This window comes from Trachurus trachurus (genome assembly GCF_905171665.1).
Source record: "Trachurus trachurus genome assembly, chromosome: 20".
NCBI classification, from domain to species: Eukaryota; Metazoa; Chordata; class Actinopteri; order Carangiformes; family Carangidae; genus Trachurus; species Trachurus trachurus.
This window is the reverse complement of record NC_139911.1, coordinates 9,361,939-9,376,024: the sequence shown is the minus strand read 5'-3', so window position 1 is coordinate 9,376,024 and position 14,086 is coordinate 9,361,939.

The following is a 14,086-nucleotide window of genomic DNA, read 5'->3' as shown; positions in this document are numbered from 1 at the left end:
ACTCCATGTCCTATGGCTATGTTAAACGAACAATTTACATCTTCATTTCAAATTCTACATGGATAAAAAGCTATTAATTACATTAGTCTGCGAAGAGCCATTCCAGCTGTGTAGAATATGTGTGTGTATCTCTGTCCGTGTGTGTATCTCCCATCCTTGCACATATACACTTTTGCTCATTTGTATATCAATTCTGTCTTGCGGCCAAACAATGGCTAGTAAGTGCTTCTCTGGAGATGAGTTTATGAGCGTGGAAAGGACTTTAACTCATGTGTATTGCTTCACAAAGTAAACACACAGGCACAACGGCAACTCCTATATGAGCATTGTATAGACACGGGAACATTTATTAAATCTATTGACTTGGCACTGGTTGAAAAGACATTAACCCTCACACTATTTCCCAGTCGTTGCCTGTTTCAGAATATTATTATTTATTGAGGCTTGTAAAAACTGTCTCCACCATAGATAGACAGACAGACAGACAGACAGACAGACAGACAGACAGACAGACAGACAGACAGAGAGAGAGAGAGAGAGAGAGAGAGAGAGAGAGATGTGCAACAGTCAGAACAAGAGAAAAATCAGCTCAATCGAAGAGGAAAAGAAAACATGCATAACCAAAATGGGGGGAGGAAGGTGTTTTTGCATGACGATCAAGCAACTTTTCTCTCTTAGAGTGCTTCCTGTCAGCTTCAAAGAGCGCTTTAAGAGGCTGGGAAAGTGGCTCTCTGAACAGCAACGAGAACAGAAGCATCTCAGCCATCATCTCCAAGCCATCTGCGTGATGGGGGGAACAACACAGACCCCTGTGTTTGCTTTGGAGATAGAACGATCAAAGAACAACACTAACCATATAATGAAGGGACAGATGGACCTTATATCAAGTAGAGAGAGAGAGAGCGAGAGAGAGAAAGAAATACAGTGAAATGGAGAGATAGAGAGAGAGAGAGAGGAGAGAGAGAGGTGCAGACAAAATCAAACTGCAAATGCAACAATCTTTTTAGAAGAGAGAGAGGTGTGCAGGGGGGATATGATGTGGTGAAAAAGTGCGAGCCATCTCGTCGCATGCAGACTGCCTGCACTGAATGAGAAAGCTAAAAGGTAATTTCACGGATAAAGAGGAGGCCTAATGCATAGAGGTAATGTAGCAGGGGATGGAACAAAGGCAAACTTTCATCTCTTTAAGCTTGGATGGAGAGAGAGTGAGAGAAAGCGAGAGAGAAAGCTTTGATGCTTTGAAAATGATAATAACAATCTCAAAGTCAGCCTCAGAAGAGAATGTGCCCCCCTCACTGTGCCCCATCCCCTCCTCTTCTGCCCCCTACCACTTAATACAACTGCACAATGACTGTCTAGGACAAGGTGGGCTATATGTGTGTGATGAGGGGTGGTGGTGGTGGGGTGACACTTAGGGCCTCCCAAATTACTCCTGGAACAAACACAAAGATGATGAGAATAAAGAGCCTCATTATATCTGAGATTAGATGATTATTGTGGACACACCGAGGGATGATTTTATGTAAAGATGATATTTCACATAGGTGGTATATTGAAATACGGATGTCGATAAAAGATTCATGGATCGCAGTTTCTCATTCTCTTTCTTTCCGTCTTTGCTCCATATTAAAATGAAGAACTGAAGCAGTTTTAGTCACAAAGCTTCCTCTTCCCTTTTCCCCAGCTCTGTTGTTGCTATGAAAAGAAAAAAGAAGAGCCCATATTGTTTTCAGAGCTTCCTTAATGCACATCGCCACTGGAAATGATGGGCATTACATCCCATCTGCCTTCAAAATGATATAGGTGCATGCGATGCGGCGCTATCACTGAGGTGGGAGTGCCTACTGTCTCTCAAGTAAAAGAAACTTCAGAGCATAATGGTGCTTAGACATTCGAAACGGCATGTTCAAGCGCACGGCTGCAATATATTACCATAGGTTAATTAAATAAAATAATGCTGCCTTAAAATAACAATGCAGAGTGGTTTGAAGCATTATTCAGATGGATGACATTAGATGGGTGGTGGAGGGTAAACACAAGTGCACCGAGGAAATCTACATCGTTTTTATTGGTATTTTCTTCAAGTTTATTACCCAACTGGAATACACAGTTTATCCAAATGTCCCTGACAGGCTAACCAATAATGACTGTGAAATCCAGCTATACACTCTGAGGAAGAGCAGCGAAGCAGCTAAAAGACGTCTTCCTCCCAAAAGAAGATTTCCAGTCATCTGCGTCATAATGGCCCAAATTTCCAAATTATCAACGGGGTATGGTCCGTTTTGATTGCCTTTCATTGTCTTTAAATTGAACAGATGATGCATTTAAACCGTCTGAGTGCTTGAGCTCATGATCTTTGACCCTCTGTTTCATGGGGGGGATAAACCATTAGCTGACTATACCTCCAGCCACTTTGTGTGTTCTGCGTTTGTCCATCAAGTGGACCACCTCCCCCACTGTTGTTTCTTGGAAAACACAGTTCTTCAGCTATTCAAACAACTTGCTTCAAATACAATCTGTCCCGCAAAATGTTATCACATATCTGGGTTTACTGCGTTAAAGATTTTATATTAACCTTTTTTTTTCTTTTACTAAATAAGATCACAGTGTATTACCTACATCAAAAAATATACCATGTATGCCTTTAACTAATAGTCATAACATTCATTGCTTGATCGCACCGAAATTGTCTATATCATTGCTGCTTTGTTCCAAGGTGTGGCCTCCTGTTGATGGGGAGAATTTGAGCTCTGATCACAGATTGAATTCCAGCATGAAATGTCCTTGTGTCTTACCTCATTGGTTATTCTGTCCTGGTTAGCGCCAATTGTGCGCAGAGAAAAGCCCCCTTTTTTTATTCTTCCTCCCTCATTTCGTTTTTCTCTCCTGACCCCTCAGAGTATCACCAGACCTCAAAATTGCATTGAATATATAAATGCTAATGCTAATAACTGCTAGCAGGAGCAGATAATGTCCTTGACTGGTACAAGAAAAGATCCTTTTCTCTTACATGACTCACTGCCTCTGAATAACATTAGGAGAGTTCACATCCCAAGCTCTTATTTCTCTCCTATTCTTTCTCATTCTCTTTTCTTTTTCTTAATTTACTTGACTCCCCCCTCAACTCTAGCCTTCTTGTAGTAGGAAAAAAAATCCAGCTGAAGTGTAAAATATTTATTCATTTATCTGCGAGATAAGATCTTGCTGCCTCGCTCGAAATTCCAATGACATCCATTTGCCATTAAGTCAACGCAACACACAAGCAATGAGGCCTCTGGAGCTTGTCTGTCTTTTCACCCCCCCCTTCCATATCGTGGCTCCTTTTTTTATGCCTCTGGAAGCTTTTCATGGTAGGAATTAAACTATAATACTTGTTTCAGTGGCATGCATGTTAATGGCTGCAGCAAAGCTGTCATTTAAGAGACATGAGGAAACAGCTGCAGCGAACAAAATGGCCTCTTGTGGAAAGACCCAGGATGTCTTTGGGACTTTTTATTGTCTCTCTATAGATGGAGATCTTACTGATACCAAAATCCCTGCAGTTCTGGAATGAAATGTTCAACTTGTTATTGTGCTTTCTGATTGGTCTGTGTTAAGAGTGTCCAGTGGGGTCCAAAAAGCTTCTTAGGCCTTCACAACAGGGCCTGTCAATAACAATAGAGGAATTAAAGGACCATGCACAGGAAAAAGCTCCATGACATGAATAAGAAGCCAAATATTCAATTGTTTCATATAGGAACTTGGTTCTCTTTGAAGATGGATGTGAAAAGAGCTGTGCGGCAGAATTTGCCCTTGCCTCAGTTTCTTAAAAATGAATTATTTCTCGTCTGGCAGGCAGCTCTCCGGAGGTGAGAGGCTGCCTCTTAACATGAGCAGGTATCAGTCTTAAAACCGCTCAAAGTAATTGTAGCTTTGAAGTCACACACATCACAGATGGCACAGTCAATATTGCACCAACTTGTCTGAGTACTTTCCTCCCAACTCTGCTGTACTTCTGCTCCCTTTCTTGTGACGAAAAATACATTATTTGTCACAAACTTTTTATTAAAAGAGGCCAACCATCAATCAATCCTGCAATCACTCATGCAATCACATTAATCATTCTCCCCTGCCTTATTTGCGTCATTTGGTATGAGAATCTCAAGACCCCAAGTGAAATGTACTTTACAGTTACATCTGGTTCTGCATATGCTTTTGACAGCATACTCCTCAAATCATGTCAGCAATATTCAGTGAGAGCAATAGTCGCTTAAAACTTCCATTAGATTTCTCAGAGTTTCAAACAAAGTAACTTTTTGAGGCTATTTTTCTCTTTCTTCCATCTGCTTAACTCAGGATAACAATGGGGTTTCTTTGTGAATAAAAGAAGTTGGAGTACTTGAGGATCTAGCACTAAGCAGCAGGTCTAAAACTTAAGCTCGGAGGTTTTATGTGATAGGCTACTCTACTTTAATATTAAGAAATCATAACTACATTAATTTCAAGGCATATCTATAATCATGGTATAAAAATGAGACCACTGCTGAGACAAGACGAGAGGTCTCTTGTGGATTCCAGTTTCAATCTGTGTGAAAGTAGTCGGATTTTGTAAGAAAGAAAATCTACAAGAAAAGTCCTTTTAACACAATCACCTCTTTTTAAGTAAATCACTACAAACAGACACAAAGCAATGTCAGGATGAGGGAGTTGTTAAAGTACTTCATTGTTACAGGAAGCAAGGTTTTATGGAAAACATGGCCTTTACCACATAAAGTCGGCGTAACACTAACAACCGCAGCTGATTGTAAAATACCACAAAGAAAGCCTGATAAGCACCAAATAGTAAAATAGCCACAGGAGGCCACAAACACTTAATCACAACCAACCGCAGAATGCTGGAAATGAGCACGGCACCACAATCAATCCATCTGTTGCCATTAATGAGAAGATGAAACAGATGAATCATTGAGACACATGAGTTCTCGGGTCTCCGCAGGTATAACGCTGTTAATCATTACCACCTTTCAGAGTACCTGGTTAAAGAGGCATTGTTTTGAAATCCTTGCACTGCTATCTGATCCTCTCTGACAAAATTTATCAGCGAAGCATGTGTGAGACAGACAGAGAGAGGGAGAGAGACAGAAATGTAGGCATCGCCAGCGCAGAGAAAGAATTGAGGGAGAAAAAAAATCAGCACAAACAGAGAAAGAACATTGAGACACAGAAGCAGACATAACAGGAAGACAGCGAGCAAAGTCTTTAGGCCAAGCTTGAGAGGTTGCACACGTTTCCTGCCTTGATTAATAAAGTCTGGCTGGGGCTAGGTCAGCCCGCTGCTCATCTAGCGCCGCTCCAGCCTCACACACGACTCACAAACACACACTCGCACACGTTTTGGTGCAGTCTGCGAGCATTCCTGTGTTGACTGACATGACCTAACCCCTTTTAATTGTCCTTGAGCAGAAGCTGTGCCAAAGGCTGAATCTGTGAAAAATACAGAATCAGTAGTCGTCCATCTGTGACCGTTTATGTGTTTGTGCAGACAGTGTGCAGCCAAATTTGGTACATTTGATATGTGTGCATGCGGCATTTTTCTATGTAAGACTGTGGGTAGAAATGTGAATGCATGTGTGTCTGCTGCTCATGCAGGCCAACCAAAGATAATACAATAATGAGGTCATATCAGTATTCATCTCACAGGCCGGAATAGGGTGGAGTGTTGATAGAAATGATGTTAGGCCATCGAAGATTAAGCACATTTACTCAAATACATACTCAGGTACTTTAAGCCTAACCCGTCAAAATGGGTCCATTCGCCCACTACATAATGGGGCTCCTATTACAAACTGCATTTAAAAGAATCAAATAAAACATGTAATTTTGATCAAAAAGTAAGAAACACTCACCAAAATGCATCATTAGGGCAGCCCTTGCCCACAGTTTAAGACATTAAGGGCGTTTAGCCATAAGGAGTGGTGAACATAATGGGCTGGGTGTGGGTTCATTGGGTTGTCTGCTAACATTTTTATTGCCTTTTTGCTCCATACTTTACCCATTAAAGAGTTGGAAATGTACAAAAATTTGCTGCCAATTTGTCAGTTATTTGCCCGCTAAATGTCGAAGCACTTTGCTGTCATTTGGGGTGATCAATGCTTAATGAATTAGTCTGTTTTTCACCTCCGTTAAAGGCAGACGTGCTTAGCACCTTCCCAATCCCTTTGAGACCCTGTCTGATGGAAGCCTTCCACCCTTAATTTATGAAAAGTGAGGAGCTAAGCAGTTTGTGCATCTAGAAGTGCTAGCTTTTTGGTAAATTGCTTTTTGTGAATTCACTTGAGTCCAAAACGGAACTCAACCTCAGCTTTCATTAAACGGAGGATGAAAGAATGTCTTGAGAAGTGGTGGAAATAGAGGGAAAACATAGACAGGGAGACTAGAAGATAAATGGCAAGAGCTCAAAGCAATGTTTACATGATGGGAATGAGCATCCTAATGCAGTGATGATTGCAGAGTGTTTCCAGTGAATCCATTTAGCCTATTGAATTAGCTGGATCTGGAGTCAGTGCACTGGCCCTGTCGCTCCAGAAAGAGGCATCAAAATCCAATTAAATACATTTGTTAAATAATGTAATGATTGCCTAAGCATACTTTTCAGTTGGACTCCATTCATTTTGACCCATAAAAATGCCATTGTTTTCTGAGCTTTGGGAAAGGTTATGCAGATTGATAGAATTAATTGTCTGGCAGTTGAAAAATGTCATTAGAACACTTAGATGGCCATGATGGCCCATTTATATCCCCAGTCTGTTAGCGGTCAGGCATTTTAATTTGTAACTTGACATGATAATGTGGCTGCTCCCCAGCTCACAGACACAAATATTACTCACATTGATTAAAAGGGGCCATTCCTTCCTCCTTCTCTATTGCTGGACATGCAGAATACATACAGCGCACTGTTAACTTTATCTGACTAACATTTAGCTTCCCATGACTTTTATTGCTTCTATTTTAATGTAGAATTTAATATGAATCTGTAATATGTAGATTTAAAGTCATGCAGACATGTGCAATTGGACATTAGTGTTAATGTTGATGATAGAATTGGCCTGGCTCTCAAAAATATGAATCAAACTTGAGAACAACCATGTGTCTATGGGCACACACGGCAAGTAAAAAACGTTCACTTTAAGAACTGCATCTTATCCAAAGAGACTGGATACCTGCCCTAAAATGATTTAGCTATAAATATACAAAAGGTGAAACAGTCCTTTTATACAATAAAATAACTGTTTATCTATTGAATTGTCTCAAAAGACTTTTCCTTTGTTCATCTTGGGAGGTTTATTTTAATCATGTAATGCAAATGTTTTGCATGGAGTATCTTTGCTCGCTGTCAATTATATTAACTGCAATATTTAACCTGAGGAAAATCCTTGCATCAGCTTCAGGGAGACAAACAGTGCGTCTGTGGATATACTGATCAGACTGCAAACATCTCTTCAGAGGTCACCGACTTGGCTTGAGACTGAATTAGACACGGATGGAGAACTCTCCTGCATTATGAGTGGGGGGAAAAGGCTATGTTTCCACGGTAACATATTCCAGGGTGTGAGAGGATTGGATCATTAAACCGGACTGGAGATTTCAAGGTCAAAGGTCAGAGTCGCAGTGGTCCGACGGGAGCAGCTTGTGAATTTATCATTATACGGCGCTCATAAACATACAGCACACAGCACACATGTGTGGTGGAGTATATCAGAGCAGATGCAGGTGCGTGCACACACATTTGCGCGCACACACACACACTTCTCGAATCCTGACAATTAAAGAAAAGATTGACATAACCGTTTTTCTCCTCTTGAGCATCTCGGCTTGGTCTCTCTCTGAACATGATTTTTTTCCTCCTCATTTCCATCTCTCACAAATCAACCTGTAATGAACACATTACATTTAGGCACATTATGGTACATTTGCCCAGCCAATGGTTGTGCATCAGTTTAAGTGATGGTCATAATGTGAAATGATGAGGACTGGGGTTGTAGTGGTCACTTTTTTTGTCACTATAAAAAGCTTGCCAATCTGACTTATCTTCAGGAACCATTTAATGTCTCTTCTGCAAACTGTTTATTTTAATCAATAAAAAAGGCAAGTTTATGCAGTTAATATTAATGTACATGTGCATTGTTTAATGACACGGAAATTTTCACTAAATCATATACAGAGCTGCAAGGTTTCTTAATCTTGACTTCAGTCATTTATAGAAAAGTAATTACTGTGATTAATTGTTGTTTGGTCTTGTGAATTTGCATAGCTGTAACTCTGTAACTCTTCACTAAGCACACAGAAACTTACATGACAGAGGTCGACGTTTACAAATTGCATTCACCTACTTAAAGCAATGGACCAGCTGGAATAAGCCAGCAGCAAAGCGCAGAATGAGAACACAAACAGACACATGTTTGGTGCTTAACAACAATGAACACCTTCAACGACGCTCTATCTTTTCTCTCCCAAGTGTCACAATTGCCTAGCTCCTGTGACACGTTTTTTTTTTTTCTTCTTCTTGCAATATTGTCTTTGAAACTGCTAAAGCAGAATGATCAAAATGCTTGGAGACAAATGGAGAGCCTCTGGTTTGGAGTTTTGATTTGTGAGACTGGAAGGTGCTATACAAAGAACAAATGATGACAGTTTCGAGTGTAGTTCTCTATATTATTATCAACCCTTATCAACTTTTTTTTCAAAGCAACCAGATGTGTTACATGTCCCCACTTTGTACTGGGTACCTTGCACCAAACGGAAAAGGGAGCTTGTTTCTTGTCATATGATGTATGTGCAAAGACAGTTAAAATTAGGACCTCAGCTTGACTAATAAACACAGAGTGTGCAAAATATTAGGAATGACATTTTAATAATGAGCTCCATCCCATTTCTCACAGTCCACGTGTCAATTTGCAAATCCTTTTTTAACCTGTGTGTCTTTCTCATAATCTGAATCTCGCCCTCAGAAGAGAGGCAGTTTAAAAAGGTGAAATCAATAAAGGATCGAAGCTTTCATGTGAAATCCCTTGATCAGCCCATCTCTGGGAGAAAGCACACATTCCCAATATTTTGCACATTTAGTTTCGACTGGGTGTTAGTGGTGCGGAGTGTACAGCATGTTTTAAACTGTCTTGAAAAGATGACTATCAATGACATAAAAATCAGTACATCTAATACATTATTTAATATACTCAGACTTAGATAGACTTCATGTGACTATGTATCAGCTACTTCTTCATTCATTTTGACTTCTACAGGGGGTCTGTACAAGATATACGGAAAAGCTCTGGAGATGCAATACGTGATTCAGAGTAAAGGAACGCAAAATAATTTTAGGTTTGCAGGTAAAGTCAGCTCCAGGCAAAAAAAAGAAAAAAAAAAATCAACAGCCTGCAACGGCAGATTTTTGTATCATCTGGATCAAAACACCAGTTCTACTTACATATTTTTGTTGTCCAACATGCAAGACTGACATGTTCTTTTGATAAACACAGAAACTGGGGATGAAGATGTGTAATGTGCACATACAGTATTTAACTTTTCTATAAATATAGTATTAAGACTCAAACTGATAAATAACTTAGTGTCCCTGTTTGTCCACAACATTTGTAATGCAGTTGTAAAAAATTTAATAAATCTGCTTTTATTTAAAGATATTAATCATTTTTTGTTGCGGTAAAATGCCAAATAAACCACTGTCACCACAGTCAACAGTGAAGAGTACGGGCAACAAAATTTCACTTCCAGGTAAGTGCTGATTGGTCCTGCGCCTACCTGGTTGGTGTTGAATCAGTTGTCAGATGCATAATTTTACATGTTTGTACCAATGTGAGCACAACCAAATCTGAAACTTGACATTCCCTTTTGCAGAGGTTGTTGCCAAGAGGGGCTTTATCTGACTGCCTTAACAATGGAATAAAAGGCTGCCACAACCAGTTTGGCAAGAGCCTGTGTTATCCCTAAGCAGCTGAGACAAGAACACTCCAGGAGGTTTGTGTCAAATAATAAGATGAGAAAATATATTAAAAAAGCAATTTTTGAGTCCACCTACAGTATATCAATATTATTTCTCAGGTATGAGATTACAGTAAACCTAACTTAAAGGGATAGTTTGTGTTCCTTAGCATTACGCATAGTCGGTACATCATGCAGTAGATTCTGATCAGTGCACTCCCAGTTACAAGAGTCAAGTGGGAGCACTAGCAGGAAAAAGCACACAAAACTACCCTCCGAAACAAACCAATACCCCATTTTTACATTTTTTAACAAGTAGCCTACTGTGCTGCACAAGTACTCCACAGGCGCATCTACAGATTATACACTGTGCATATGGTAGTTGGAAAATGTAGTGCCAAGGAAAGTACAATTTTCACTGAAAGATAAACCACTCAAAATATTCTACATGAAGCCTACATTTGAATGCATATTGTATTGTTTCCATGGTCATTTTTTAGATTGTTCAAAACATGATTTTTTTTCTGGTGGCGGTGTGCACCGTACATGACAACCTCACACAACTACAAAACTCTTAACCCCCCGAAATATCAAATTAAAGGTGGTTACTGGTTAGATTAACATTAAAAGTTAAGATGCAAATATAAAAAAGACAAAAGAGTCTAGCAGTCTAACAAGATCCAACAAGGATCTTCACCAGATCCATTTTAGTAGCAGTTGTCACAGAGAACAGTCCAGAGGAGCAAGACAAAATGAATCGTTGTATTAAAAATCTGTGTCGGAAGCAAAAAGTAATTCCAGCCCCCTGTTCTTTACTTAAATTTCTGGTGGCACCTGCATATGGCGGCTGCACTGAACCTCAGACACAGAGAGGGGTGTAGAATGAACCCCCATCACAGCCGAGGGTGACTGGATAACAAGTGTGAGGTAGTGAGGGAGAGGTGGAGAAAATAACCTCAATTTACACTCATTTTCACTTTTCTTTGGCAAATGTAGCAACATATTGGGTTTTGCTGGGGCTGAGCCTGCTTTCTGTCCAGTGTGTATGTGTATGTGTTTGTGTGTGGCATGTGTGGACAATGGGCAGACTCTCCTGGTCTCCTAGTTGTCCTAACCCCCTGTGGCGAGGCTGAATACCACACCTCATCCTGGGCTTCTTTTCTCTCGCTCACTCATTTTCACACTCCCCTTTTCTCCACTTCCAAAAGCCTGAGACAAAAGCAGGCCTGTGTTATTGCCATTTTGTTTGTGTGTGTGTGTGTATGTGTGTGTGTGTCTATGCATGTGTATGTGTGTGTGTCCATGTGCATTTATGTGTCCATGTGTCCTGTCTTGCTCCTTCAGGAAATAGTGCATCAATGGGTATTATGTAGATGTCTGAATAGCTGCCACCCAGGGTCTGGTCTGTGTATCTGGGTCTTTATAATTCTGTCTGTGTCTGTCGGTCTGTCTTAACAACAGAGGATTTTACAAAACAAATTCATAAAGATCAGATCTGAGATATATTTATATATAAATATATATATAAATACATATGTTGCTGTGAAATGGTTTTAAAGAGCCATATGTGATTTTCAAATGAATGTTCCCCTTTTGTTTTCTGCTTCCATTATTGCCTTCCACTGACCCTAATAAGAGAGATGATCAATGGAATTATTAAAATACATGATTAATTTGCTCTTTCAGTCGGCAGTCCTTTGTCCATCCTCAAACTTGAAAAGCCCGTACATACACTAGCACATAGTCACTCTGGTTTCTGTCTTCACTAGTGCATCTTTTGTCTATTTTCATCCTTTATTTGGCATAATTGTTTCTCCTGCTCCATCTGCCAGTAAAGTAAAATGATGATGGTTCATATTTGACTCCCTAGCCACCCTACACTGCACTGAACACACAATGGGCTATTGTAAACACCAGTGTTAGCCTGTGAGGACAAAGCTTTTTCTTCTTCTGGGGAAAGCAACCTGGTCTTGTGGAGAATATAGGAGCTTCATCACAGGACCTGTTCTATAAAACTGTTGATTCGAAACCTACTAAAAGTGCCATTCTTGATCTATGACAAACACACTTTGTTTAGTACATATTTAAGAAAAATAAAATAGACTTTCTTTGAATAAATCAGTTCTTTGTGGCTCACAAACTGGACACCTGTGATCAAGGCCAACTCACGATCTGCATATCTCTGCATCTGCCTGCCTTTCTAACGCCTTACCTCATACATCTTATATCTTATATCATCTATATGAAGTCATTACCTGTAATCACTTGCCAATAAATGGAAAATCATCATGATTTTTTTTATCTAAATTTGCCTCTGCGTGCCACCATTAATCCTTCACTTCCACCAATCTTTCCAATCTTGATGCCTGTCTCCAAGTGCCATTTTATGTCCGTTTCAATTTTTCACAGGACTTTGTGATGAACGACAATATTAAAGCAGGTAGAATGCTCATTTTCTACTCATCAACAGGCTCAGCATGTGAGTGTGTGTTTCCTGTGGAGTAGTGGAGGGAAACGGATCACTGAGCCTCCCTAAGGTCCTGCAGAGTGATTAGGCTTTAGATAGGAGATCATCAATTCATACTGGGATCCATACCTGCTGTAATGACGGGGGAGTGTGTGTGTGTGTATGTACAGTAGGTGAGTGTGTGCAGGGGGGGGGGAGCGGCGGGGTGGAGGGGGGGTGTTAGAGATAGTCAATTAAAATGTGAGGCAGGCTAAAGAGAGTGATTATGTGCTGACCTTTCCAGCAGTTTTAGACACCCTGACCGTGAAAGGGTTATAAGGGAGTCTAAATGGAAACAGACACACACACACAGACACATACACGCACACACGTAGAAATCCAGACTTTCCATACACTGCATGCCCTATGGATTTAAATTAATTAAACTTCTAGGTGATATAGTGGAGGCTGATTGGAAGCTAATGTCCTTCTGACTGTTTACCTGCCCGGAGCTGAGACAACACACACCATATCTAATGGGGAAGGAAGAGAAGGGTAAAGAGGATGAGTCCAAGTGCACACAAACACACACACACACACAACCAAACTCCCACACTACTCAGCAAATTAAGGCCAATTTTCTTAGCTGTTGTTGTGGATGTTGTAACAGCTTGCTAATGAGTGAGTGGAGCGAGCGACTGACTGACTGACTGACTGACTGACTAACTGACTGAGCTCCATAGTTCAATATTTTGACACCTTGATTGGTAAACTCACTAGTTAGCATTAATATTGCTTTTGAAACTGCATTAGGAACAGGCTAACGAGTGGAATTTGAGTGTAGATAGTTTTCAAGGTCAACAATGAACTGTCAAGTTCAATAAGCTGACACGTAAACGAAGTAATTACAATCAAATCAGACTACTTAAAAACACAAATGGAAATATTAGAGGCTCTTTGGATGAATAAGCAGCTGTTCAGCTGACTGTCAAGTTCTTGAAGAAGACGTTTTCTCAGTTATATCAACACACAAAAATGCATCATGGTGCAACAGATGTCAGCTATCCTCCTAGACAACATGTTACGCCAACAGTTCTGTTTAACACTGGCTCCTATCTGGTAGGTTAGCAGACCAACAAGGTGGACAAGTATGTCATTTTCCAACCCATTTTCTGAACTAATGCTGAAACAATAAGTGAGTTAATCAATTAAGTTAAAAGAGAAAAGAGAAAAGTAGTTGACAACAATGTTTACAATGAATTCATCCTCTGAGAAATGTATCAAGCAAAAATGCCAAATAATAATAAATTTCTAGTTAGATACTAGTGCAAATTTAATATACAAAGTTTATGTTAGTAACAGTAATAATGCATTATCTAAGAGTTAAATAACATCTGTGGTTGGAATTTTCTATAAAACAGCTCTTGCTGCTGTGCATGTGATGAAAAAGCCATAACAGTATGTCAGCCCGCCTGATCTCAGGCTCCACATCAGCGTTCATTTCCCCAAATGAAATTATCACAAGTCCTACAGTGGCCATCTTAAGTGTGGCAACCATTCATAACCATTGGAGAAAGTTGATTTGAAAGCACTCTAATTCAGCCAGGGAGACATTACAACAGGCATAGACAAAGATAGAAAAAGACACAAGATGGTGATAAATAG